Source organism: Micromys minutus (genome assembly GCF_963924665.1).
Source record: "Micromys minutus genome assembly, chromosome: 12".
Lineage (NCBI taxonomy): Eukaryota > Metazoa > Chordata > Mammalia > Rodentia > Muridae > Micromys > Micromys minutus.
Genome location: NC_137981.1, coordinates 32,860,268 through 32,883,273, shown reverse-complemented (window position 1 = coordinate 32,883,273; position 23,006 = coordinate 32,860,268). Strand labels below are relative to the sequence as shown.

Here is a 23,006-nt window from a genome sequence, read left to right as displayed (position 1 = left end):
AACTTGCTGCTGAAAACGAGCGACGTAAGCACCTGTGTGCCCCGAGATTGTCTGAACCTTCAAAGAGCTCACTGGGACCAGGCAGGGACATGCTTAGGAGGAATACCATGTCAGGAGAACCACGTGGCCTGGATAGGCTAGAGTTAGAGAGCATGTAGAGGCTCCTGCCAGCCATCCAGCCAGACGCTCACCCAGACTAGGTTGGAACCAAAGGGCATGAGACGGTTGTGGGGGTGGGGAAAGCACAGCTCTCTGCCATTCCGCTTCTAACAGCTCACAATGGAGGCCCTCCTTTTCTGGGCGAGGAAGCTAAAGCTCCCAGGAGTGAAGTCCAATGCTCAGGGTCACACGGCTGGAGATGAGCTAGGTCAAGGCAAAACTAGGTAACTGCATTCTCCAGGGTATCTACTCTCATGCCGAGCTGCCAGGGGAGGCTCCGGTTTCCTGGGTGCCTGAAGCTTCCTTCTGAGAACCCTGCTCTCTCTCTCTCTCTCCCTGTCCCTCTGTACCCTCTCCTCTCCATGCCCCTTCCTCTTTTCTTCTCTATTTCCTTTTCCACCTCTGTTTCTACCCCCATTCTGATCTCCTCATCTTCTTTGTCTTTCCGTATCCCCCAGGGATCTCAGCTCTCTGCCACCCTGGCCCTGCTGGCTCATCTATACCCTACCTTGAAATCACTGTCACATCTTGTTCTCTGACTAAGGCCCTGGGAAGCCCACTGTTCTTTAACTCTAGCCTGTTCTTGAATACCCTCAACCATAGAAGTAGCATAGCTAACGAAGTCCTGTTTCCTCAAGTTTTTCCATGGTCCTCATCTCCCTCTCAGATGTGCTCCAGATGTTTGGAATCACTCCCTCCCAGATGCCAGGGAGTGAGGATGCCTAGGCATCCTTCCGTCCCCTTGTGTGAACAGAGGCGGCGTTGTGATTTCTGGAGAGAGATTTGAGTGTGTCCCCCTTCTGAGGCTAGACCGTGTGTCTGGCTTTCCTATGACGAACAGTGAACAAGAAAAGAAAGGAGGCTCTCCCTTTGAATATGGAAGCAGTATGCTGTGCCCCAGGGCTTTTGAAGCCCAAATTGGACTACGGTTAATTTTAAGCTTTTGGTTCCAGGCTCCTCCCTTGAAAGGGAAGCACTCCTTAGCATTTTTGTGGGACTCCTGTTACTAAGGTAAAGCAGGTAACCCAAAGATGGTATCTCAAATGAAGGTTCCAGTAGTGTGCGGGGATCAGAACACCAGCCCCTGAAGTGAGTATCCTTGTGCAATGAGCAACAGGATCTTACTCGTGCGCGCACACACACACACACACACACACACCTGAACTACCAGGACTTTAGATTCTACAAGGAAGTGGATATTTCTCTTGTTGTAGTTGAAGGTTGATTCTGGATAAGCAGTGTGCAGCCACTGGACTTAAATTTGGAGTAACAAGCATAGGACAAGGAGGGTCCATCGAGGGGAAATCTCATACCCTGGCTGATGCCCTAGGCTTGCCTTCTGCTTGCCTGCTTCTGAGATGTGGCTTTATTTATCTACTCAACTGGTGCTGAAGTTCGAACCCAGAGTCTCAAACATACTAAACACACATTGTACCACGGCACATAGCCCCAGCCCTGGCTGCTGGGAAGACTACCATCACCATACCGTATGTCCTCTAATATAATATATAACATAATATAATATATTATAATAATTAATATAACGGAGCTATGACCCCTCCTCCTGGGGGTTGTATTTATAGAACATCAAATGGGATACTGTAGGAGTACTCTGTGCTTTCTTGGCCACTGACCAAGACAGAGCAGGCACAGGATGCTACTCCACCTACTAGAAAGAATCCCTTGTGAGAGAGGAGGTCCTGGGTGGTAGGTCAGTCTTGCTGGAGATGACATACTGAGTGAACATGTTGGCCTTGGGCTTCCTGCTTCTGTTACTCTCTGGAATTCAGAGAGTTTGTGAGGATCACTGGCCCAAGAGACCAGCACAGAGTGGAACATGGTCTCCCTAGCATCCCTGACCCCTGAAGGTCCGGGCTGACACAATACAATGGCTGTCACCCTTGTTCTTCCTGCCCCTGGTAACAATCCCGAGTCTTTAAAGGGAGTTGCTTGTCTGCTTTTAAAGTTTTTTAAGCCAAGATTTTATATAATCCAGGCTGGTCTTGAATTCATCCTGGTCCTCCTAATACCACCTGGAATTATAGGTCTTCACCATAGTGCCTGGCTGTTGAATACTCAAGGGTGGAAAATTCCACTCCCAACTCCATGAGACAAGTCACTGTCAAAACCCAGTGCAGGACCAGAGATGTGGTTTGGTTGGTAGACTATTTGCCTGGCATGCATAAAGCCCTGGGCTTGACCCACAACACTTCATAAAACCAAACTTGGTGACACAGACCTGTCATCCTGGCACGTGGGCAGTAGAGGTGGAAAAATTAGGAATACTAAGTCATCCTCAGCCACACCCTGAGGTTAGCCTGATCTATATAAGCCCCTGTCTTTAAATTTTTAACAATAAGTACACTGTGTTTTTCTTTTAGACTCTGCACATAAGGTGCCTGGGTCTCCTGCCCGGGATATGTATATGTGCATATTTTACTATCTCCTAAACTAGAAATTTGAGATACTTCTGGTGCCAGGTACTTCAGACTGGGACTGCCCTGCCTATGCAGTGACTACGCCCTAGAGAGTAGAGACGTATTGACTCTTCAGTATGCTATGGAACGCTGGGCAAACATGGTGCACTCACTTTTCCTTGTTCCTTACAAAAATCTTAAGCTGGGACTCAGGGAGGTGAGTGACATGCTGGACATCCCCCAAGTAGCAAATGGCAAGACTAGAATTCACACCTAAGCACACCTGAGTGCCAGCTCAGGCTGTGTTCCTGAAGGAGGAAGGGAGATGCCTAGAAAACTGGGGACAGCCAGCGGGGGTTGAAGTAGGCAGGAGCACTGCTTCCTGACTTAGGGAAGTGGGCCATTGACTCCAATCTCCTGACCTGAACTTCCATATATCAATGACCTTGGGATGCAGAAGCTTGTCTCTGCTTAAGTCAACCTGTTCTTTCACTTGACCTCAGAGAGTGGGTACAGAGGCTGAGGCAGGCCCAGACCCATACAGCTCTGGCTTTCTCTGCAAATGTAGGACCCTGAGCCTTGTCTTTCTCACCTCAAGTTGAGAGCTCATATCTGAAGCCCCAAGCTCTTGGGTCTCTCCCATCCTCACAGGCCTGTGTGCCCGACCCTGTGCTGGACACAGTGAACACTGTGAGCTGAGCACATCCTCACCCTACAGCAAGCTCGCTAGTGATGCCTCTTCAAAGGACAGTGAAGGCAGCTAGCTCACTGCTGAGAATGTAGAAAGGCCTGGCTGGGAAAGTAACCCTTGCTTGGATGCCCCCCAAAAGCAGAGCTGCTATGGGAGAGGACGACATTCCAGGCAGAGGGGAGCAAGAGGCCCTGGGCACAAAGAGTGAGTATTCCAATCTCTTCACTACATCACTCAGCCTCGAGCTTCTTCTTTTGTATGAGAGGATCGTTGCCACCTACCTCTGGGGCTCCTAGCATCTAAGGAGTTAAGGGTTCCGAGGATGTGGGTGTCTCCCCTCTTGTGGAGGATCTGGTGCTCCCTCTTGGCTCCCGATTTCCAGCCACCCCTGACACCCAGAGCTCTGTCAGTAATGGTTGCTCCTCGGTTCAATGAGTTAATTAGGCCAAATTCAATTACATACCATGCTCCCAGGTCTGTCTGGAACCCGAGGTGGGTGTGGGCTCTCAGCGCTGCAGAGCATTCAGCAGCAGTGGCTTGGATCCCAGGGCTGCCACACTGCACATGCCCACTGAGTAAACAGAAGCAGAGAGCAGGTGGCGTGTAACATGCTTCCACCAAACACTTCGACCTGAGCCCGGTGCGGGCCCTTGCTATCTGCTGGCACCTTCTTCTTGCGTCCTTTCTCGATAGGAGGGGTGACAGGGCTTCTTCAAGCCACTTCATCAAGGAAATTATCTCCTTTCTAGGGGTGTAGCTTCCATGACCTTCTCACCTCCCACAGGCCTCACCTCATTATAGTCTTGTAATAGCAGATTTCTAGTGGGACACACAAATTCTAGAGGGGCACAGCACCCAGACAATAGCATCCCCACACCACAGTGGTCCAGAGATGAGGCCTTTTTGTCAGCCTGGGCTGCTGGCAGGGACTCATTGTTCCTCTACCCCTGGAACATCCCAGAGCTTGGTAGACAGAGGCTGAGAGTCTCCATGGCCCCACCACTCCTGTATGGCCAACAGACTTCTTCCCAACTCTGCACCCACCTGCTGCCCAGCACATTAGCTGGCATGTGGGGAGAGCAGTAACAGTAAAGTGGGCAAACTCAGGTCCATACACACAGGTACCAGAGCAAGAACCAGACAAAAGCCATCCAAGCCAAGACCAACATCATTTGAGGCCATGAATGCCAGTCTAAGAAACTAGACCTTGGAACGTGGTCCTGGGTGCAATAGAAAGGTCAATGTTTAGACAGGGGACAAGGTCAGCTTTGCCTTTTAGAAGCCTTAGCCAGTAAGAGCAAGGCTAGAGTCCAAGGCAGAAGACACAGTTTAGAGATGGGGTGGTAGCCAGGCATGCTGGGAGGGATAGAGGGTAGCTCTCCAGCATTTCAACTGGCCATACCTCACTCTGGGCCACCAATCTGCCAGGCCTCTGAAACTCAGTTGGTGTTGAGAAATTGTTTCATGCTTGATACCCAAGTTCCTGGTTATGAATATGGTGTATAGCACTTTTCAGAAAAGGGGAGGGGGCCTTTACTTCAGATTCTACTAATTTTAAAATGAAAGTTGATTATGCATTCTTAATCCTAAAAATAATACACGTCATCTGTAGGACAGTCAGAGAATATAGACAGTAAAGGGTGGAGCTGAAATCCTACCAGGAAACCAAGTTGATGGCTCTCCATTAGTCATTCGATAAGCATTTGTTCAGCACCTGTCTTGGTCCAGGCACAAAAATCATCAGGGATGCAGCTGTGAATAAAACAGATAGAGCTCCTGCCTTTATGGAGTACCTAGTCTAAGAGAATTAGAGCCTCATTAATAAGCTCCAGGAAAGGCAAAGAAGTAGAGGCAGCTTCTTGGTCTTGACAGCACAATGTGTAATGAGGGTCTCTTGCCTGGCCTGGTGCCACCTTCCCAGGAGATGAGTAAGGTCGCCCCAATGGGGTGACTGCTTTGCTTCTTAGGGCTTACCCAGCCAGACATTGGGAAACCAATGCCCTTCATCACAAAGAGAAATACAGAATCCACACTAGCTAACTTCCCTTGAGAAGAATGGTGACCTGCCCTTGGTCCCCCCCGCAGGCCCACGGAGCTTTCTCCCTGTCAGACATCTGCTGTTCGGCTGATCTCAGCTCTAAGGAGCCTGATTTCAACATCAAGCCTCCTACTCCTTGCCCTGCCCTGGCGGCCACCTTCAGATTTTGCCCAGACAGACATTCCTGCGTGGCCTGTCTGCTCACGTCCAGAACCCCTGGAGGTGGGGGACATCTGGGACCATACTGGGGAGAGGAAGAAGCTGCTTGCTGGCTCACCTGAACCGCTGTGGGAAATGGGTTTGGTAAGAAACAGGCAGCCAGGAGAGCCCCGTCTCGCCCCAGACAGGGAGAAGAGGGAAGGATGGTACCAGGTAACAGATTCCTGGCAAAGCTCATGGGTCTGCAGAGCTCTGAAGCTTCTGCACACAGCACTGAGGTGCCAGGGTACGCTCCCTTACTCAGCTCACCGCTGCCCTCTCCTTCTCTGGCATCCCAAGCTGCAAAGGCCTTCAGAAACTAATCCTAAAGGAAAGGAATTCTAGCCTCCAACAAGCACCTCATTGCCATTGTTGCTGCCACTCTCACACTTTATGCACCTTGGTGACAAGTCAGTCACGAAGTCCCCCACCCTCTTCATGAGGTCTTGCAGAAAGCACAGGGCTAGGAAAGATGAGTCAAGGCTGAAGAACTTCTGGCTGCTGATGTGCTGTGTGCCCGGAAAGCAGCCCCCGAACCTCTCTGAGCTTCTGTTTCCTCATTTAAAAAGCTGAGCTGCTAGCTGACCTAGGTTGCAGCCTTGCCCCATCCTCTGCCTGGCCAGTGTGCTTTATAACATCAAGTCCTTTCCCTATCCGAGCCTCACTTTGGTCCTGCTCATAGTAGGTGCTATTTCCCAGGCCGCCTAGCACAGACTGGGAAGTGTTAAGTAGCATAAGCAGACAGACAACAGACAGATAGATAGACTGCTCTAGCAGGAAAGGAAATTGCGTTTCTAGCTTCAAGGAATTTATGTGGATCTAGGCCTGGAGCCATCTGGAAACCTTCATTAGAGCTGTGTCCTGGGAAAAGCAATAAACCCCCCAGCACTGCTGTGGCATGCTCTGTACCCCTCCCTTCAAAAGCAACTCTAGCAATGGGAAAAGATTCATTAGAGGCCTGACTCATGTGGCACGTACCCACTACTTCCCGGTCCCTGAGCTTCCTGTTCAAACAGACATCCTCCCTAGGAAATCGCTTGTATTCTGCTAGACAGCAGACTGGCCACCTAGTCCCTGCATATGCAGGCACAGGTAGCCAGGACATGCAGATCTCTGGAGCCTGTGATTAGTCCGTATACATTCATTCATTTCTTCGCTCCCTCTAATTGCAGCAGCTGTTCTTGACCACCTTTATGCAAAAAGTATTTATTAAGCATCTTGTAAGGATACATTTTAGATACTGTCCAAACAATTTATACCAGACAACAGTCCCAATTGACAAAAAAAAAAAAGCAAAACAAAAACAAAAACAAAAAAAAAAAAAACTTGCCTTTTAGCCAGAGAGACAGAATTAAGCAAAACAATTGCTTGAAACATCAGAGTGACAAAGCTAAGATAGAAAAGAACCACAGGGTGAGGGGGTAAGGATTGTAGTCCGGGACAGTTTGGTTGAGCAGTGAAGGGAGAACCTGCAAGAGGTAGCAAAGTCAGGATGGAAAACTCTGGACTCTGAAGCAGGAGGGCATCTGGAGGCTGCAACAGGGTCAACAGAGGCACCAGGAAGAAATGAGTTTAGAGCAATGCCTGGCCACGGGGGCTGAGACCCACATCATGAGCCAGAATCAGGACTGAGTCCGCTAGAACCTCTGGAATCAAAATGGGCTGTGACTTAGATTTCAAAGGGATCACCTCATGTTAATTTTCTGGGTGGCCATTAATAAAGACCCTAAATCATGTACCATAATAGTATGCATTAGCTGTCTCACAGTTTGGGGGGGACTAGAAGACACAGCACCACCTAAGTGTGGGTCCTGTCAAGCCCCCTATGCAGGTGCCAGGGAAGGAGGGCTGGTGCTATGAAACCAGTGCAGTCTCTGAAGCTTCCACAGTCCTTCCCACTCCTCCTTGAAGAGGGTACACATGTCTGCTTGTTGTATCCAAATGTCCCAAATGTTCTCAAGGACAGCAGCCATGCTGGACCGGGGCCCACACTCATGACCTCATCTTAACTTGATCTTCAGCAAAGACTGTTTCTAAATAGGGTTTCCATCACAGGTCCTGGGGACTTCAACATTTGGGGAAGCATACAACTCACCCCAGTACCATGACTTCTCAACCTATCTCAACTGTCTTCTTGGGTTTTCACTTGGACCTGCTGTTGGGTGGTCTCACCCATTTGACGAGGGTGTCTGCTATGCTCTGAAAGACCAGCTAGCACGTCCAGTGCTTAGCTCTTAAACCTCTGCCTCCTGCATCCCTTAAGCAGTCCAGGAACACAGTGACTCACTTCTGACTTCCCTTCAGCCCTGGGGGCAGCTCCTACCCTTGCAGGTCAGGTTTCCCATCAGCAGCAATCCTGTTGATGGGTCCTCATGAGTATGGAGCCTGAGTCTGGCTCCCATGCTGGCTGAGCAGGTAGGGGGCAAGCAGTTCCCCAAGACTATGGGGCCATTCTGAGCCAGCTCCTTAAAGCCCCACCTCACACACACCCCCCTCCAGGCCTGTGAAAGCTTTCCTGGATCTCCAATAACCTGGAAATTGTAGGCTTTCTCGGACATGCTGAGTGGAGGTGAGGGACAGGGGCTGGTGTTGTTTTCAAAATGAAATGATTATAGGATTTGGGCAGAAGCCAAATGCAGGGTTCTGAGAAGGCTGCCTGGGTCTGGGATGAGGAGCCATGCTGGGGGCGGGGTTAGGGGTGGGAATGGGGTGATTCCAGGAAGGGGCAGGGGATACTATGATGGGAGGAGGGAGGTAATGAGGTTTCCTTCCTGTGTCATCTGAGGTTGGAGCCACCCCTGTCAACAGCAAGTAGGCCAAATATACAAACACTGGGCTTTAAAAAGAGAAACTGTAGAAGCAGTGTAAGAGTTCGCACACTCGCTGTGCGACCCAGGCAGGCACCATCAATGCTGAGTCTAGGCATCCCGTGCCGGGCAGTATTTATAATGTGTAACAGTTGAGGATGTATCAAGGCTGAGAAGTAGCTTAGATGCTTTCAAACTTCGCCTGGCCAGTCTATCCCCATTTTACTCTCCACAGTAAGGATGCTGTAAGTTGGTGCTCAGGATGTGCTGAAGCCTACACAGCATCCAGCAAGCATTCAACGGTCAGTAGGAACGGTGGGGGAAGCCCAGCCTGGTGGTCCTGCACTGTGCCCCTGGCACACACAAGCCAAACCTTACCTGTGCCTTCCATCTTCAAGATAAAAAAGGATTCTGCAGGGCTAAGGAAGGAGAATGACAGAGGGAACAGGGTCCTACAAGGATGTGCCCCAGGATTGGTGGTTCCAGGAGGCAGAGCCCCAGAGGTGATTCACACTCAGTGCTGTCATTTGATCCTTAGTTGTCGGTGTGCCTGGTGCCCTGTGACCCAGTCTCTTTATGGGTGTTCCAGAACAACATTCCCTTCTGTCCCCCCTTGATGTTCTCTATGCTTCTCGAGGGCCGGGTACACTCTCTTGGGATCTCCCTGTTCACCCTACTTTCCCCGAGTGCCCGAGGACACAGAAGTGCGATCTCCCTAGGTCATCAGAATCCTTGGTCAATCCTACAGAACCAGCCAACCGCCTGAGTTAGAAGTCTGTTCCTTCTCTAGGGCTCAGAACCCCAACGCCCAGAATCTGAGCCACGTCAAGGCTCATTGTTCTGACTCTCCTAGTCTTGGGAGTTTAGGTTGTGCATGACAGGCCTTCCTGCCCATTTAGCTTGCTTGCTTGCTTTTCTTCCTTCTTTCCTTCCTAACTTCCTAAGCCTCTCACTACCCGCCCCCCTCCCCCAAAAAATGCTGTAAGAGGAAGTGACCCAGTTTGGAAACACTTTTGGCCACATGCATCCCAGGAAGATGCCTTGGTTTCTTTTCTTATTGGAACAGATTGTAGCTCATCGATGGGCTGAAGGAAGTCCCTCCTCTGACCCAAGCTTGGGACTGCGGTGTTCTGGCTATGTTATCTCCCTTCCCACCCCTCCTCTCTTGCGGGTCCTGCAGAGGGCGGACTCCCCACTGACAGGCGCGCCAGAGGATAAAGCATCCCCCACTCCGGAGCCAGCCAGCCGTGCTACAGCACTGTATTTATTGGCGGCTCCTCTTCTCTAAGGCCCACGACAGGAGTTCAGACCCCGCGAGAAAAGCCACCCGCTATTGATCCTTCGTCCGGCCTCCGGAGCCCGGGGGACATTCATCAAGGAGCCACAGCATGAGGCTACAGCTCGCCTTTTCTTTCTTCTAGCTTTCTTCTTCCTTCCAAGTCATCCACACACACACCCCCACCCCCGAGGGAGGTCCGGGGGAGGCGAATGAGGGGGCTTGCCGAGGTCACTCAGAGAGCTGCTGAGCGTCAGTGAGTGGAGTCGCAGGATGCCTTTGTCTGCGGCCTCTTTTTGTAGATCCTTATCAAGGAGAGCTCGGCGGGGTGGGGTGGGGTGGGGTTGGAGCAGCGGCTGTGGGCCCCCCGGCTTTTGAGCAAGTCTTTGGAAGTTAGAGACGTTGGAAGTTGGAGCGAGTCAGGGAAAGCCCTTCTAAAGAAGATAGAGTGTGGAGTGCCCGCATTTCTGTAGACTCCAGGCCGCAAGAGGCTGCTAACGGAAGAGGGCCTAGAAGGATTTGATTCCAGAGAAGAGAGCCTAGAAATTAGCAAGTGAAAGGGGCCAGTTTGGACTGATGAATGGGTGCTTGAAAACAATTTGTTTTCTTAAGCACGTAAATATGCTAGTGAAGAGTATTTACTTTTTGGGTTACCTTGGAAAACTCTGAATCTTGCATATTAATTCTATCCTGTGGCTCCCACCCCATGTTTCTGAAGTGGGTCCCTAAGAGAACTAAGAGGTAGGACTAGGAGGCAAAACAACCGGAAGCTGTCTCTATAATTTCTAGAGGATTATCACCACCAAATTCCTTCCCCTAAGGGGTAAACTTTGCTCAGTTCCAGCCTGAATTTTCACTCAACCTGCAGGAATTATTTTTCTTTAAAATATGTATATTTTATTTATATATGTACATATCATGTATGAATGTTTGCTGGTTTGTTTGTCTGTGTTTCACTTGTGTGCCTGGTGCCCTCGGACTAGAAGAGGGTGTTGGATTTCCCTAAAACTGGAAATTCAGATAACTGTGGGCTGCCGTGTGGGTGCTGAGAACAGAATCCTGGTCCTCTGCAAGAGCAACAAACCTCCTTTAACCTCTGTGCCATCTCTTCTGCCCCAGAATTATCTTTGTAAAGTTAGTTCTTTCTGCTACTGTGTGGGTAACCCCTTGGCAGCCGAAAAGAATCGGATGAGAATTGCAAACTGCCATTGAACAAAACTTGGGGGTGGGGGAATTCTGGTTATTTAAGGGCATTAGGTGCTTGGGTTCTGGTTAATCGAGGCTCTAGCCCTGGTATTGGTAAGTCAGCCTGACACCAGAAAGTAGGTCTTAGGTATATGTGTCCCCATGCTTGCTTCTGAAATGTGGGCCAAAGTGTCCTGCCCTATCAACTGGCTATGCTGAGCAGTGGGAAAGATGGGAGACTCTTCACCTAGTTTCTTGGAGCCCCCAAACTCTGTGGGGATATTTGGAGAGGCAGGGTCTCAGTAAGTATCCCACTGAGTAAATGAATGTCTTCAAAGAAGCCATTATAATACAAGGGGAGATGAGAGCAAGCCCCCCCCCCCAAATGTGTGCACAGCAGAATGCTGTCAGTCCATCCCCCAGCACTGCCCCAAGGTTGCTCCAGGAAGGAGATGCCAATTAATTTCACTTGCAGAAGCTGGTTCTTGTGCAAAAAGAAAGCCAGTTATGAAGTAGGAATTAATCCATTTAGCCAGCTCCTGGGAGGGAAAGCCCATGACAACTGCATTTCCAAATGCCATCCCAAAAGTGATATTTCAAGTGGCAGTGGGTGGGATTAGAGCCTGCTAACGACTTCTATCTAACAAGGAGCAAGAGCCTAGTATCTAGATAAGTGATTTGTCTTGCCACTTCTGCGGCCCAGAAGCAAGTCAAGCAGAAACGCGGGGGTGGGGGGGGGGCAAGTCAGGAGCTCATACTGGAGGGGCGTGTGCCATAAGAAGGACCCTCAAAGGCAAAGGAGGTCAATTCCCCAAGTTAGCGAGATCAGTGTCCAAATGCAGAGAATTTAAATCCGCTCTTGGTTGTCTTTCTTGGGGGTGATTGACCGGCCTTTCCTACTTTACTAATTGAGGCAGCTAGGAGCTCATTCAAACAACTTTCACTGGTGAGTGGGCGGGTTTTGGGGGGGTGCTATAAAACAGTTTCTCCCTAGTGAGTGATCTAGGTGAGTAGAACCCTCAAAGGAGGGAGGAGAGCCGACCTCTTTAGGCTGGACAATTAATGGGTTTCCAGGGGTGCCTATGGGACAGATGAGAAGGAGGGGCAAGCACAGGTCGAAAGCCTGGAGCCCCTTTGACTACTGGCTGGAAGGAAGAGGCCGCGGCCACCACAGGATGCAGTGTCAGGAAGACAGCAGCACCGGGAGCAGGGGCGGGGCTGTGCACAACAGCCGCCTTCGGCTTCCCTCCCGCCGCTGGCTGCGGGGCACAGGAACTCCCCAAAGTCGGGGAGCCAGAGCGTACGTGCGCCAGTTCACCTACCCTGGACCCGGTGTTCGGGGAGTCCCAGGGGCTACAGGGACCCCCTATGCAGGAGGAATATGATGCCAAGCTCCTGATGTCTGCCCCCACTAACCGGATCAGAAAGCCCTTTAAACCCAGGTTGCAACTGGATGTCCCCAGCCTGCCCCGCCCCTTACTCGTCGGAGGCCACCCTGGCCCTGCTGAGGACCCTCATTAGCATGACCACTTGGGAAGATTCGCTGGCGGGGGTGGGAGGCACCCCGAGTCAACCTCCGCCAGCGCCTTCCCGGAGGCCCCCTCGGGCGACAGCGCTCCAGGAGCCCCACTCTCACAAGTGTTGCTTCCAATTAATTGCCCAGGCGGGGGAGGGAGAGGGGCCTGGTCGCCGCCCCCGCCCGGAGGCTGGAGCTCCACTGGTCGGGTCGTGCGTTCGCCCTGGCGGCGGCGTGCACCAGCACCACCCCTGCGTGCAAGTTTGAAATGTGAGCTGCCTCCGATCCCCAGTCACTAGTCCCTCGCTGTGAAGTGGCTGGGCCGGCGGGCTGCGCACACGAGTGAGTGCGGGCTATGGGCTGCGGGGCGGGGGTGCGGGCGCCAAGCTTGCGGGACTGGGAGGGCTCCCCTGAGACGCCGAGACAGGGCCGCTCGCCTTTCATCGTCCTCCCGCGCTCCTCCTCCCTCCCCTCCCCCCGTCGCGGCGCGCCCGGCTTCCCCCCGAGTCCCCGGCCCCACGCGGCGGCACGCAGGCTGGGTGGTCACGCCTGCGGGGTCCGGGAGCGCGGCGCAGAGCAGCGGGCCGTGGGAAGTTTCTCCTGCGCGCCCAGTGCGCCCCCGCCCCCAGCGCGCCCCCGGTCCCCATCCCCGTCCCCGAAGGGCTGTCGCTTGCGCCCGGGCGCGCGGCTGGCTGCCTCCTCGGCGGCGGCGGCCCCATTAGCGGAGCCTCCGCCTGTGATTGGCTTCGCCCGAGAAGCTGGAGACGGGCGATGAATAATTGATGTGTGCGGTGCGGTAGCCGGACAGCGGCGGCGGTGGCGGACGGCAGCGAGCGGGAGCGCGGGAGCCGGAGCGCCCTCGGAGCGGGCAGCGCGCAGCGAGCGGGCGCCGGAGCCGCCCGGGGCCCCCGCGCCGCCGCCGCTGCCGCCGCCCCGGCGCGGAGCGGGGATGCAGGCGGCGCCCGCTGCCTGCTTGCAGCCTTTGTTCGGCGCCGGCTGATCCCTGCCCGGAGTCGCTCGCTGCGGCCGCCGCGGGCTGAGCTCCAGCCTCCGGGGGCGCCAGGGCGGGACCGCGGACTCTGCAACTTCTAGGTGAGTGTGGGGTTGGAGGGGTCGGTGCGGTGCGCCCGCGGGCCGGGCCCCGGCTCCCTTCGGGCGCAGGGGTGAGTGTGTGTGCATGTGTGTGACAGAGGAGAGCCGGTGCATTGTGGGTAGCACCGTGTGCTGCATGGTGTCAGCCTGAGGCTTGGCCATAAGAGTGGCTCCAGCGTGCACCAGGCCCATTTTGTTCACCCATAGTGAAGACCTTGGTTCCTCCTCTGGATGCGAGGGTGGGTGGAGGACCAGACGAGTTCTCCCCACGCCTCTTTCCTAAGGTGAAGTGTTCGTTTCCCCAGCAGACATTTTACAAGGCCGTCCCTGGTAGGTTCCCTTTGCAAAAAAATAAGAACTAGCCCAGAAGCCTTTGGTTAGAGGCAGTGGCTAAGGGATTTAACTCAAAGCTGCTCCTTTGTCAGAATGAATCCTTGATGCTGGAGAGACCAGGAGGCTTGTATGGCTCCAGGGTTCCCTTCCCAGGGGTGATGGGTGCACAGCAGAGTTCTGACAAGTGTTTGCTGGAAAGGCTGCTGCTGCTGCTGCTGGTGTGGTGGTGGTGGTGGTGGTGGTGGTGGTGGTGTGGTGTTGGTGGATGGCCTGTACTAGAGCCCCAAGAGGGACCTGTCTGTAGAGGGTGCGGGTGACTGGCATCAGGCTTTATCAGGCTGTGAGGATCCTCTACAAGACCTTGCAGAGAGGTTTCTCAGAACACTGCAGGGGCTAAGAAGCAGCTGCCAGAGGTCCCCAGAATATGGCTTTAGTGTTGGTAACCAATGCACAGGGAAGTGCCAGTTCCTGGTCCACCTGGAAGCTGTAGTAAGACTAGGAGGGCAGCTAGTATTCCTTAGATGGGCTTCAGGAGAGCATCAGGTCTTCCAGTAGGGCCGAGGTGCCCTGCCCTTGACCATCAGGCTTAACTGCCAGTGGCCCTGAGCATAGCAGGTGGTTTTCTAAGAGGGAGGTTTTGTGAAGCAGCTGCCAAAGTATTGGTACCAATGTTTCTCAACAGCCCATCCTTAAGTGTGGACTAGAAATCAGGCCAAGGAGTACACAAGGCCATGTCACCAGGGACCTAGATGGTGTAGAGAGACTCCTCCATTTCAGGGGCTCTGGGTCCAAAGCCCATCTCCCACTGCACAATGTATTGAGATTTACAGTCGCTATGGCTTATAGTAAGTCTGTTCCTCCATATATATATATATAATGTCTTAACCAGGCAGTGACTACCCTGTAAGTAGCTGGAACCAAGTCCCTCCAGGGCTATTTTTACCCCAAACTTCCTTAGTGAGAAACCACCAAACGGCAAAGCTTCAGTGAGAATCTGAGTCTGTACCGGAAACAACCGCCTGCACAGAGTTTGAGGCTTGCTTCCTAATGCTGCTTGCTCTTACTCTCCCCTGCACAACCTCCCTCAGCCATGAACACTTCCCCTCATGGCCCCACACACTCCAGAAAGAAGCCCCAGTATCAGCTGGGAGGGGTGTGAGGGGGGAGTGCGGGGTGGGGGTAGGGGATACTGTGCTTAGCCCAGCACAATATGGAGTGGAGCAGACCAGGCCTGCTGGAGCACAGTCTTGACTTTACGATCAAGGTTCACCATGGGTCCCTTAGCACCATGCACCCCACTGTCCACCACAATGCTTGGCAATGCGTGGATACCCTGTGACTGTTCAACAGCGTGTGAAGCTGCAGAGCCCTCTGGCAGGATTGAAAAGCTCTTCTAGATCTCAGTCCACACTGGTTGAGCACCTACTCACCACTCAGCCATATGCAGATCCTAGGAGGTCTAAACTGAGTTCCTGGGCATAGTTAACCAGTGCCCTGCCTTGGTCTTTCTTGAGTGGCCCTTGCTAGGTTCCCCCCCCCCCCATTGAGGGATGGTTGTTGGGCTCAGTGGGAAACTACCATCCAATAGTGTGGCTTCTAACCACATATGGCTGCTTCTAAGTTTAAACTGATTTCAGAATAAAAGTGATATTCGTCCAGTCCTTTTATTTTCCCTCCCGGGGGTTGGGGTTGTAGGCATGTGTCACCAGGCCCAGTTTGATTTGTGACTGGTGCTTTTTGCACACAAGACAAGCACTGTATCAACCGAACTACGTCCCTGGCTGGAGTCAGTTTCTTATGTTCAATAGTCACACAGGCTAGTGGCCACCCTACTGGACAGCTTGGACTATAAAACAGACTTCTTCTAGTGGCAGAAAGTTCCAGTAGACAGTGCTAGGTGAGGACTTAGAAAACTTGAGGTGAGTACACCTTCTGTCAGTGCAAGACTGTTAGATTAGGCTTTCCATGTTCCTTACATTCTGAGTCATGGCAGCCTCTGTGTGGGGCAGGCATAGACTAGCCAGAGCTCCCAATTAATACTGGGGTTAAATTTTGCCGGAGGGCTAGTTGCCAGCACTCTGCTGTGCAATGGAGGTCAGCCAGGGGGCATAGATGGGCAGCAATCCCAGGAGTGACCTCCCTGAGGACTGTCATGGAGCCGGTGAGGCGTCAGGCTCTGTGAAGTCATGTATCGATCAGACGGTCCTCAGAACAGGCAGTTCTGAGCTGGCAGGGCTGAAGGGGAGGGAAAGGTACTCTGGGCCTGGGAGGTGTTTACCTTGCTGGATGTGGCTTTGGTCCCTCAGGAGAGGCCAGCTAGCTTCTCCACAAGGAAAGGGACTCATCCCAGGGCAGGTTGCTCAGAGCCACCCCAGAGAGAGAAGGAAAGGACCAGCAGAGAGAGCCCCAAGGGGAACGAGGAAGTCTGGACACCTTGCAAATGGTACAGCATGCCCGCTTGCTGTCCTCCACCAGGCCCTCCATCCTGGTACCGCAGTGTACCCACTGGGCTATGCTTGCTCTGGCACTCCCCAGAAGCCCCAGCTGCCTGGGAACCTCTCCAGGGCCTTCTAACAGCAACCGCCTCCCAAGGGAACACGCTCTGGGAAAAACAAGGCCCCCACCCTCAAAACACATCCAGCTTCCCAAGGAGCTCCTGAGCAGTACCTCTAGGCTGGGAAGGACAGATAACAATCATTACCTGGGGACAGGTAACCAAGGTCATAGCCGGGCAGACCTAGGATGATCTTCTCCCGGTCCCTCACTGAGAGCCGGAAGCTAACAGTTGAACTGAGCCCTCCTGCTTTCTTTCCTGATTCCCCTGCCTCAGCCAGGCAGTATGGCTTCCCCCCCCCCCCACTTTGCCCCTGTGTCCTGAGCCTCCTATCTCCCAGCAGTGGGTCTCACTGTAGTCTCTGCCTGGCTAGGACCTGCTCTAGCTGAAGGGCTGGCTTTCTGCGCACCTGAAAGGGAGTCTTTCAGACCCATCCAGGGGGGAGTAAAGGATGAGAGGGGCTTTGTGTGCAGTCTCATTTTACAGCCCAGTTAACAAGACCCCCCACAGGATTCCATGGTGCCCTTTTTCTTCAGAGTCTCACTGGCAGTGAGATCCCTCCAAAAGGATTCTAGGAGCCAAGCCTTGCCTGTCCACACTTAGGAGAATCCTGGGACTGGGTTTTGTTGAGGCCTGTTCCTTCCCAGACCCCAACAGGTTTATCTTCCAGTGGCCACATGGGCAGTTCAAGGGGAGGGGGGTCCAGGATATTGTCCTCTTATAGTAGCCAGCCTAGCTGTGTCCCTGACTTCTGCTAGAAGCCCAATGTGGACTTCTGCAGAACCATCTCTAGACCTGCAGAATGCTGTGGATTCTTCTACAGTCCCTGCCTCCAGGTGAGGCCTAGCCTAGGGCAACAGCAAGTGTTGCCTGTGGGGCTTGTCCAGGATAGCGTTGCATCTGATGGCATTTTACTGCAATGGGGTCCCTCTGGTTGATTTTAGCTGGGACAAGCCCCTCACATACTTAGAAGCCCTTTTGGATAAACACAATCCCTCGGGCCAAGCCCTTCAGTAAAGATAACTCTCCTGCACACAACATTAGCATATGGCCTTTGACAAGTCACCTTGGGGTGGGGGTGAGGCTGAGGGTTCTGTTAGGGCTGCACGATGAAAGCTGAGGAAGGGAGAAGGAAATGATGACTTTGGGGCTGGATCAGCCTGAAGTTTCCCAAAAATGAGTGAGCGGGATAATAAATGTCATGTGGGTGAGTGAGGCTTGGGGCGTGGTGCTGGAGGTTAGAGATCTGTAGACCAGGCTAAATGTTTTTTTTTTTTTGTTGTTGTTTTGTTTTGTTTTTTGTTTTTTTTTTTTTGGTTTTTTTTTTTTTTGGGTTTTTTTTGTTTTGTTTTGTTTTTTTGCTGAAGCCCTCACAGGTTTAATTCCCTAGGGCAGTGGGGGACCTGGGAGGTGGGGGGGACTCTGGAGTCACAGAGGTTCCTAGAACTAGAGTCTCCAGAAACAAGGGTGTTGTAAGCTGCAGGCAGAAACTCTGCCTTGGAAGAAGGGAGGTTAGCATCCTGCAGTGGGAAGGAATGCCCTTGCTTCTGCTGATGAAGTAAAAGCCCTCTCTGGTCACAGGGCTCCTGTTTTGCAGTTGTCATGGTAGGGGTCAAAAGCAGTGCTCTGCATCCCCCAGAGCTCTGGGAACTTGTTGGAACTTGTCCAGACCTCCCCAGGCAGCTCTCCTGAACTCTCCTGGGGAGAGAGGGGAGAGGGAAAATAGGGTCCTGTTTGTGGTCCTGTAGCTCCTTGGGTCCTAAACAGGTCTGGGAAGTTTTTACTGCAATGGGGGCATTTTCCCAAGGCTGGGGCTATGAAGAACAGGTAAAAGAGAAGCCCCCAGGGCTTTTCACATCCTATTTGCTGCTCCGGACTTAATCCCTGTCCCCAGGGTCAGAGCCTGAGGCACCTCATGACTTATAGGACCTTGTCTGTCTGATTAGTGGAATCACCATTTACAGAGAACATTCTAGAACATCTGGCTGATTCCATTTCTACTTATCCTTGGGAAGACTTTAAAAAAATGGGAGGGGGTGGCATCTTTCAAAGGGGAAAGAAGAAGCCCCTAGAGCCTGCCTGATAGTCTTTCCTTCCTCCTTCCCTTTCCCCTTCCCTTCTTTCTCCTTCCTCCTTCCTTTAATTCCTTCCTTACTCCTCCTCTTCTCTCTCCTTCCTTCCTCCCTCCCTTTCTTTCTCCCCCCCGCCCCTTGCTTTCTTCCTTCCTCTTCTCTTTGCAGTGCTAGAGGTTGAGCCTATGGCCTCTGGTCACAAGCTTAAGCAGACTGCACTTGGCCTTCTGTTTATTGGTAATTGACACAGTAAAAAAAGGACCAGATCCTCGGGACACAGAGTAGCTCTTCACATCTTCTGTACTAGACAAAGATCAGACCAGAGTTGGAACCCTCTTTCATCTCTCAGTTCTGCTGGGTCTAGGCCCAGCTCAAAAGCCACCACCCAGGAAGCTACCTCTGGTCCCCAGCACACAGCAGCCTGGGCACAGGCCGCTGAAGATAGCAGCAGAGTGAATATACGGCCCAACACAAAACTGTACCAACTTAAAACATTAAGCGATATTTTTGCAATTTGTGTGTGTGATTCAAGTTTTCAAGTGTATGCTCTTGTAATGACAGTGTTGTGTCACAATGTCAAAAGGTTAGACATGCCAGCCTGGGATCACATGCACACAGGTGTCACCTTGCTTGATTGTGAGGGCAGAGAGGTTATGTATGAGGGATGCCAATAGTGGGTGCCTCATTATTGTGTTACATGAGCAGCCCAGGACACAGGCTGGTGATGGCAGAAGTGCTCATCTAGGGAGTGAGAGGCCTGAAATCCTGCAGAGGCAGGGGGATTGCCATGAGTTTGATGCTAACCTAGGTTACAGAGACCCTGTTCAAAACAAACAAAAATTTAGAATCACTCTGTACAGAGTGTACATGTGCATTTACCCAGGTTCTTGTCCTAAGCTCAGGGTGCCAGGATATTGTGGTATACAGCTTAAGGAGTCCCCCCGTTTCTTGGGGTTCCCCACTTTTAAGGTCTGTCACACAACTCCTCCTAGTTATCAGCTACCTATGTCTGGTTGTGTTTTGTTTTTTTAATTTAGGGATGATGTCTTGAAACAGTCTTACTCTGTGCCTCCGGCTGTCCTCAGGCAGAAGACACCATAGCCCAGCATGTTTATTTAAATGTTTTAGTTAAAATGAGATCATTTGGGGTTTTCAGTTCCTCAGTCCCACCATTTGAAGTTCTTTGTGAATACCATATTAAATGGTGTAGCAACAACCCAGAAAGACAGGACGTTCTCTTGGGTGGTGCTGTGTCTAAGAGTCACTGAGGGCTCTTGAAGATGTCTTATGAGGTCTGTGGGGGGAGGGGTAGGATCTGCAGCAGGGCCTCAGACTCACAAGACAGAACCTGCCTGTCTGTTCCCACCACCATTACCCTGCCGCACATAAGCCTCTCAAAACAGGGTGACCCAGGGTATTCCCAAGCCATGTTAGAAAGTAATTACGAAACCCACATCTATAGTTTCCTGGGTGACTTTGGGTAAGTCACTTAATTCAAGCTTGTTTCGTGATTGATAAAACATCTGTGCTGCCTACCTGGCAGGCTGCAGTAGATCACCGGGCTGCAGAGCATTTAGCTCTGTGTCTGGGATATAGTGGTTGCCCAGTAAATGATAGCTTGATTCAGATCTCTCCTGTAGTTCCAAAAGTAACTGCTCCCATGCCTGAGAGATAGGGTTCTCTCTTGACTCGCCTTGTCTACAGTCTTCTCTGGGCCTCAGTTTCCTGTTGTGCACTGTGAGCAGAACCTCAGCTGTGCCCTATAGAAGTGCCTATCTCTTCCTTCCGAACGGCCGCCATAGCTGGGAGTATGAGATGGTGTTGGGGGGAGGGGGTGACAGTGTTCTTGTAGCCTACTGTCCTGGTATCAAGTCGAGGGGCCGACACTGGTGGCTGGCTAGGGTTGGGAAGCCCCAGTTCACGTCCCAGCTGTAGAGGAAGTCCCCGAGTGCTGGTGGCCACTCTCATTTCCTTCCTGAGGCGTGAGCTGGGTGGGAGTCCACATGGGGTTCCTAGGGCCTTCTGGTATTTTCCACATGAGCAGCATTTCCTTCTGGAATCAATTTGTGGCCCATCAAAGTCTGGAAGCCCCTGGCTTCCTACACAGAGGGTCTGTGAGCTGAGCTATACCAAGGTGGTTACCCTGTACCCCTGAAGAGGGTGGGTTTTTCAGTGGGAACCTGGTCAGTCCTGATGAACCATTAACCCTTCTAGCTCTATAACAAGTCTCTGTACTTGTATAGAACCTGCCCTCTAGAGGTGTACTACCATCTTGTTTCCCACAGAAAGAGGTCTCTTACCCATGCATGCACTATAGTCACTGCCTAGCTACTCACAGTCTGTTTTCCTCCTCTGGGATTGTTGCTTTGCTTAGCACCACCTAGACCAGTACCCCTGTAGAATTCCCTCCCACCTTCCATTGAACCTGGGTACCTTGCTTGCCCTGGGGTCTACCAGGCCTGTTGCCATGAGCTCAGGGTTCCCTCGGTGTTTGCGGGAGAAAGGTTTGCGGTTTCTCTACAGTGAGTTGAGGATACTTTGGGGTGTGGGGGGGTTGGCTTTCATTTGGTTTTTGTTTTTTTACCAACCACCATCCTCCAGCGTTCTCAGATAGTCCCAGGGCTGCCCCAGCAGAAGTCAACGCCCATCACATAAAATCCCTGTCCCACCCATTGGGCCACACATAGTGATGACCACCGGGTCTCTCGTGAGCAGGGAGGTAGGTAACCGGGAACAGAAGAGGCTCCCAGACATCATCAGGATGTGGGAAGGACCAAGGGCCTTTCACTTTCCTCCCTTGTGGGCACAGCATAGGATCTGTCTCCTTCCCTGTCCTGCAGCCACCAAAGGCCCAGTGAACAGCCAGCAGACTCTTTGGGGTAAAGAAGAAACACCAGTACCAGGTCCCTCCAGCCCACCCATCTGACCTAGAAACAAGTCTCACCAGGGCCAGGCTGATCAGGGCCTGGTAATCCTCTTAGCTTTTTGTCCTGGGCTCTCTCCAGAAAAGTCTTCAATGACCTAGGTAAATCCCTCCTGTCCAGTAGGGAACCCCAGAGAAATTGGTGGGGTTTCCCCCCCAGGTTGTGTGATCTCCTACCTTCAGGAGTGCCCCATGGACTCTTCCCTGATTGAAGCTCAGCCCCTATAAAGGCCTGCTCAGACTAGCTTCCCTGGTCCTAGGTCCTGTTAACTGTCCCCCCACTCAGACCAGCTGGAGCTTGTAGACGTCAGTAGTGTGCCATGCCCTCAGCCAGACCTGCCCAGAGTGTGTCTCTGACATTCTGCTGGGGACTCTGCATGCATGGCCTTTCTGTCATGTTTATTCTGATACATATGGCCTCCGCCCTTCCTGTCACTACTGCTCAGTTCTCCCCGGGTTTGTGCAGCAACAATGTATTCCAAGTGTGTAGCTCTGGTTCATCCAAAGTCTGTGTGCTCAGCATCTGGCTGGGTGAGATGCAAGCGGATTTGTTTTTGAATGTGGGAATGAACAAAGAACAGGTTCTGGGTGGGGCCTCTTGCTCTCTTGAAAGGTGAGAGTCCCCCAGTGGGACTGTAAGGCACATGATATGCGGGGCAGCACTCATATCTGGAGGTGAAGTGGGTAGGCCTGATTCAGAGGATGCAGGCTAGAGGAGAGATGGACAGGATGATCAAGTACTACATGGGTTTCTCTGTGTGTATCGGACCATGCATGTGTTCATATAGACCAGTAAAGGACATTTCCAAGTTGAGCCATAGACAAGGCCCCCTGGGGGTGGGGGGTGTTCTTGTGGGTGTGTGCACACTTGTATGTGACCAGTATGCTTAGCACAAAGGATACAGCATGGAAGTGTCAGTGGATACCATGACATAGGGCTAGAAGGATGAGCCACCGGTTTCCCTGTGCTAGCAAGCCCTGAGCCATGCCCACAGGAAGGCAGACCTGCCATTCCAGTAGAATATTTCTAGGGGTACTGTTCCCAGAGGTAGCTCTCAGGACAGGAGCAGGGAGCCTAGGTTGCCGGTGTGACTTTAGAAAAAGAAAGGTTGAGGTAGCTTTCTTCATCCTTGGGAATCTGACTGCATATGATTCTCTCAGACCTGAGGAAAGGGAATCCTGTGGCTTCTCCTTGGCACCCACAGTTACCTCTCCCATCTCCAGGAACAGGCAGATACTGTGCATGTCATCGAAGTTACCAGGGCAGAGATTCTTCCCTCGTTTTCTTAGCAGAGCACCTGGGCATCCGACAGAGAGGGCTCGTCAGTTCCTCTGCCCGCTTAGCACCAGAATTCAAGGACCGTGGAAAAGCTGGCCTCTGAGCCCTCAAAGTGCAGTCCCTCCTGTCACGGCCACCTGGGTGAGTCTCAGGTGGAAGGATCTCTCTACTATAATTCGGCATTTCACCTTGAGTCGTCTTATGAGGAAGTACAAGGAAGGACCACACCCATGTGACCTTATCTTAAAACTGACTCAAGCTCCTGAGTGCAGGTTGAGGTCAGAGGTCACTGGCTACCTCCAAAACTTCAGTGAAAAGCTGACACATAGATGTTGCTAGAACTCTTCAGAGTCCAGAAGGGACTTTCCAGTCCATGCCACCCTCTCTCCCCAGAAAAGGAGGTATTGTCATGGACTAACGGAGCATGTGGAGCCAGGGAGTATGAGCTGTCAGCAAGAGTGAAAGC

At 52.2% G+C, this 23,006-nt stretch overlaps 1 protein-coding gene and 1 pseudogene across 6 annotated transcripts in view; both read left to right on the top strand.

Moving 5' to 3' along the window:
• The window catches only part of ZMIZ1 (zinc finger MIZ-type containing 1), a 194,800-nt gene that overhangs the window by 130,645 nt on the left and 41,149 nt on the right, over window positions 1-23,006 (top strand). Inside the window, exon 1 of one of the 5 annotated variants that reach the window (XM_080926447.1) lies at window positions 12,558-12,629. The exons of the other annotated variants lie outside the window; for them this stretch is intronic. The gene's annotated coding sequence lies outside the window, so the exon portion shown is untranslated. Of the gene's footprint in view, window positions 1-12,557; window positions 12,630-23,006 lie in introns of those variants that run through there. 5 annotated transcript variants of the gene reach the window in all.
• LOC308427990 lies at window positions 8,771-9,029 on the top strand (annotated as a pseudogene). Its single transcript has one exon. The product of its transcript is annotated as an uncharacterized misc_RNA (transcript).